Source organism: Sus scrofa, chromosome 8 (assembly GCF_000003025.6).
Source record: "Sus scrofa isolate TJ Tabasco breed Duroc chromosome 8, Sscrofa11.1, whole genome shotgun sequence".
Classification (NCBI taxonomy): Eukaryota; Metazoa; Chordata; class Mammalia; order Artiodactyla; family Suidae; genus Sus; species Sus scrofa.
Window position 1 is genome coordinate 122,746,097 of NC_010450.4, and position 6,000 is coordinate 122,752,096.

Sequence of the window (6,000 nt, forward strand, 5' to 3'; positions counted from 1 at the left end):
CGTCTGTGACCTACACCACAGCTCATGGCAACGCTGGATCCTTAACCCACTGAGCAAGGCCAGGGATTGAACCCATGTCCTCATGGATGCCAGTTGGGTTCGGTAACTGCTGAGCCACGATGGGAACTCCTTAGATATTTTAATATGGACAATTCTAATGGGGCCAACACAACTGCAGGTGATGTGTTATTACTTCAATGTTTTTGCTTTCAAGAAAGTTAATTTATAGCAGGAGAATTATATAAAACTAGTAATAAAAATACGTACTTCTATATCACCCATAGTCTAATAATCACAGCTATTACCAGATGTTTATCACTGGGGACCAAGAGCTTAATTTTAGAAATAAGAATCAGAAATACTCAACTGAGAGAATATTAATTTTTCCTGGTATATACTAAGGATCCTGATGTATACTTGCCCAATAGGTTTGTGCTGAATGAATGAAAAATTGATAATATTTTCCATAAAGTAGATCAAATCCTTGATATTGAAGTTGAACTGCAGGCTTATCCTCTCTACTTCCTCCTACCAATCCTAGCCTAAGTCTCCTGATTTTTATTCTCCCTTCTAAGACAATACAATCATAAGTATAATCTCTCTTCCATGTGTAATTTTTCACATAGTTTAAGACAGTTTTAATTTCCTATGGAAGACACTCTTGATTTTTAAATATGTAAAGTCTATATGAATAGTGTTGAATTTACTAAGGATGATAGCTGAACTGGCTGATATATAGTAGATACTGAATAATCTGAAGGGTAAATTTTAGATACATATAGTATTTCCAATGTGCTATGCGCTATATTTTAATATTTCAAATACTACGTTTTGAAATCTCTTTGTAAGTTAATTTTTCCTGTATGCTCACATTCCGTTTAAAGAGTAGCTTACAGAATTTAAGGAATTGTTATTCTGATGAATGTGCTTCAGCTGATGTAGATTAAGATCATGTTAGCCCTCTGACAAACATATTACCTTCTGGATTGATTATACCTCCTTATTCAGAAGTTAGCTTCTGAATATCTATGGTATGCACAAACGAAATGTGAAAAGGATCTAAAACTGTGTAATTTTGCCATGTTTATGCCTCTGTGATCTTTAAGTCAAATGCACATTTAGTGCCTTTAAATTTCTGGAATTCTCTGGGGAAAAAAAAAAAGAAGATAAAACTTAAATGTGGGTGATGTTTTGGTTGGTGACATAAACACTAAAATTCCACAAGAAACTTTTACTTTGTCCACATGCCCTATTTGATCTATGTACTCTCACACTGATTCTTATTAGTTTCTAAGGATTGTTGGGTGTTTTAAACATAAAATAAATATATAGATAAACATTTCTTAAAAAATATATCATAACATGATATATTTTTCTCCTAAAAAACAGGATTTAAAAGCATTTGAAAGCTGTAAAAAAATGCTCCTTTGGGACATGTGTGCTAGACAAATATTCTACATTTTAACTATTGAGCTTCATGTTCAGTCCTGGGGCATCTGTTGGGTTGATGTTTTCAATATTTTCTATAGTTTCCAACTGGCTTCTTATTATGCAGGACTTTACTGTGTGTAAAATGCAGAAAACTGGGAAATCACTCAAGGATGAGTACACATGAAGGAATATGGTAAAAGTCTAATCAATCACTCTTATTTGCATAGTCCTACTTCCCAAGTACATGACAAAGACTAAGAAGAGAGTGACAATGAAAGAAATCTAACAATAGGTGACATTTAAATTAATATTTTTTGTATTCAATTATGTTTTCACTCTTTGCAGTTTTAGAGTAGATGGCTAGATATTTAACAGAGGAGAGCAAAAGAATCTTAGGAAATGGTCAATAAAATGGATTGTTCTGAATTCAAAGAGTTTCCTAAGACAGCAGAGTCTAATGAATGAAAACCGTTGTCTGAGCTCTGAGTTTACAGTACAATAAAATTAGCCTTCCAAATTTCCAATATTGTCCTCTAAATGGCTGCAATTATCTCAGATTTATCATCAGAGTCACCACATCATTTTTTCTTGAAACCAGAACGATTTAAGAGTGAATGGGTGAGCTATGGGTAATTTCACCTGGGCAACAGGCATAAACACAGATTGCTCCAGCCAAACAAATGCATGTGGTTATGCTCACGTGGTATTCTCTAACCAAGAGCTAACTGTTGAATTCATCCAAGTTTCAAGTTTTTACTTAGTTGTTTGCTTTCTTTGATTCATTCTCTTTTGTTCTTGCCTTTTTACTTCTTAAAATGTTTTTTCTTCAGATTTTCACATAACTGACATCTTTCTATTCAAATTTTAGCTATAACAGCCTATTTTTAGAGAGCCCTTTTCTAGAGCACCTTACATAATGCCACCCACCCCACAGCCCAATCTCACCGATGTATCATTTTATTGTTTCCTTCTCTTCATAGTTATGGTCTGAAATTATCTTATTTACTTGCTAATTGTCTTTCCCATCAAAGTGTAAGCTCCATGAGAAAGGAATCTTCTGGGTTGTATATTGCAAACCTTTAGAACTTGGAAGAATCTCTGGCTCAATAAAAATGTGTTCAGTTCTTGAACAAACAACCAACCAACCGGCATTACCAGCTTATATTGTTGTTTAGAGATAGAACTAGAAACAGCAGGAAATAACTTGAATTTAATGTGTTGAGTACTTAAAATTTCTAAGTTGCTGTGATTTCATGGTCTTAGAAAATGTAGATTTGGTTCTATGATAATTAGATTTAAGAAGTTTGCGTCATTTGAACAAAAGACACAGATTATGGTTTAGGGTAGAACATCCTTTAACTCAGATTCTTAGTTCTCTTTATGGCAGATGTAAGTAATCACAGAAATGACACATGAAGGATTCCAATGATGAATGCCTTCCACGTGACGTATTTTTTGTTTTTGTTTTTTTTTTTTAGTCAATGAAAATCATTCTGTTTTGTTAGGGAGGTATAGAAATAGACAAGTACGCTGTATACCATGAGGGAGATTTAACTCTATGTTTGTAAATCCCAGGATGTTTCTAAGTCAGTTTTTTCAATATGCAATTAAAACCCTGAAACTCATCTACCATCTCCTGTTGTGGGAGACAACCTGAAATTCTAGCCGTCAGATCCCTCTCCTTGCTTCTAGACTATGGTACATAAATAGCTCTACAGAACAGTCCCTATTATCGCAATATTAATTGTATCAAAATTCCTCGACAAGCACAATATACACCACTGAAAGAAAGGGGGACAAAGTCTCTCGGATTGATTTTTCCTGAGATTTTGCCTCTTTTTCAAATTAAAAAATCTATTAAGAAAAATAATCACAAAATACTACTACTCATAATTTTAATGAGAAAATGGAACATCTTTAATGGACTATAGAATTCTTTAAATAGCTGTAAGAGAAACATCATTAGAAATAAGATTCATTTTTCATATAACTGTCTAGCTTGGTCTGAATGCAGTAACAGAACTAGAATTCTGCATAAATAATATCCACAACATTCAACATCTGAAGAATGCTGAAAGGACAACCTGTCTAAAAATCTCTTAGGCCCTATTGTACTTAACTTCCTCCAATTCTTCTGTCCCTAAAATATCACCTTCAGTTAAAATTTCAACCCACAATATAGCTTTGATAGAAGATTGTTCTTTTCCTTCACATTTGTCTCCCAAACTCTTCCTTTCCATACTTACTATCTTCCCTACATTATTAACAAAAGCATTTTAAGGGCAACCCTTTAGTGGATTCCTGGGGATATCTTTATAAATGGCATTTTAAAGGTTATTTCTACATCTTAGCTAAATGTTATTAAGGCTTTAGGGAAAGTGGCAAGTCTACTCAGCGATACAAAGGTAGATTCTTTTTAGGTATGAGGAAATTTCCAGTCACAAATAATTAGTATATAAAAAATGCTTCTGATTCCTGACAAGAAGATCTAGCATGGCTGCTACCTTATCCCTTAAACCTAAAACCAGAAAAAGACAAGATAATGACACTGCTGGATTCAACAACCTAAGACAAATGGTAAGAAACTCCTGGGGAGGCAGAATACATTTGGGATCACACCTGTAACGGGGACATTGGGAGTAGAGGTCAGAGGAGAATTAGATGTTTTAAAGTAGGCGAGCCCTTTATAGCCGGCCTTTCTTTCTCCCCTACCTACTACGCATGGGGAGATAATTACCTGTATTTGCATTATTCTGGGACAGGAAAACCTGTGGTGCCACAGTGGAACCAATCAGAGGTGACAGGGTAACATCAGTACAGAGAGGGAGCCAGCTGAGGTGGAGAGCAGAGAGCATTTGGAACTAATAAGGGAGATGGCTCCTGAGAAGTTCTTTCTCACCTCTTTTTTTTTTTTTTCCTTCTTCTTTTTAAGGCTGTACCTGCGGCATATGGAAGTTTCCTGGGTTATGGGGCAATACCGGATCCTTAATCTACTGAGCCAGGTCAGTGATCGAACCCACATTCTCATGGATACTAGTCCAGTTTTTAACCTGTTCAGGCACAACGGGAATGCCTTTCTCCCCACTCCTTGGCTAAGTATTTTTACCTGAAATAAGCACTTCAGGGTAAAGAACAATGCCAGGGTCAACCATGATATACCAGGAAAAAAGCAATTCCAAGAAAAGCTGTGATACTGATTTTAAACTTAGGCAAAATAGAACATAGAGAACATCAGACCAGTCAAGGTGTAGGAATTTTTTCTTGAGACAGGGTAACCTTGTCAGGGTGGAGTGTGGGAGGGGTGGACCAGAGCTGGATGAGCAGATGGAATAGCAGAGGCTCTCTTCCCTGAGGTGTGTCCCACATATCTACACAGTCAATCGCCAGAGAGTAAATGCTCTGTGCCATGTTTTGCTCCCTATCAACTGACTAATAACCAATCAATGTAAATAATATACACTCAGGAGTTCCCCTTGCAGCTCAGCAGTTAACGAAACAGACCAAGATCTATGAGGATGCAGGCTCGATCCCTGGCCTTGATCAGTGGGTTAAGGATCTGGTGTTGCTGTGAGCTGTGGTGTAGACGTGACTCAGATCTCACGTTACTGTGGCTGTGGCGTAGGCCAGTGGCTACAGCTCCAATTTAACCCCTAGCCTGGAACTTCCATATGCTGCAGATGCAGCCCTAAAAAGCAAATAATAATAATATATATACACTCAGAGTAATATAAGCCCACAAGAGAAGAATGGGTTATAAATGAAGCATAAATTAATGAAATAAAAATAATTAGGTGGGTACATGAATTAGTGTACCTTATCCAATAAATACTTATGCATTTTATCATGTTAAATTATAGCATCAAAGAAATGAAAAGAAAACTCAAAAGATGGGAAAAAATATTGCAAAATGGATAACTCAGTACTGGAGTCACCGTCATGGCACAGTGGAAACAAATCCAACTAGGAACCATGAGGTCGAGGGTTCGATCCCTGGCCTTGCTCAGTGGGTTAAGGATCTGGCGTTGCCATGAGCAGTGGTGTAAGTCATAGATGTGGCTCACATCCTTCATTGCTGTGGCTGTGGTGTAGGCCAGCAGCTGTAGCTCTGATCTGACAACTAGCCTGGGAACCTCCATATGCCATGAGTGTGGCCCTAAAGAAAAGCAAAAAAAAAAAAAAAAATGTATAACTCAGTCTAAATCATATTATGATAGAATATATAACAATCTTTTAAAACCCAGTAATAAAAGACAAATAACCCAGTTACAAAAGAGGCAAATGTTCTAAAAAGATATTTCTTCAATGCAGATACACAAATGGCTATAAGGACATGAATGTTTAACATCGATAGACATCAGGAAAATGCAAGTTAAAAATCACAAAATACTACTTCACACATGCTAGGAAGGCTATAATCAAAAAGACAGATAATAATAAGGGTTGGTAAAGATATGGAGAAGATGGAATTATCATATTTAGCTCATGGGAATGTAAAATGGTGCAGTCACTTTGGAAAACAATGGCAGACTATTTAAACATGAAGTTTGCATGTTGTCCAGCAATTCTACT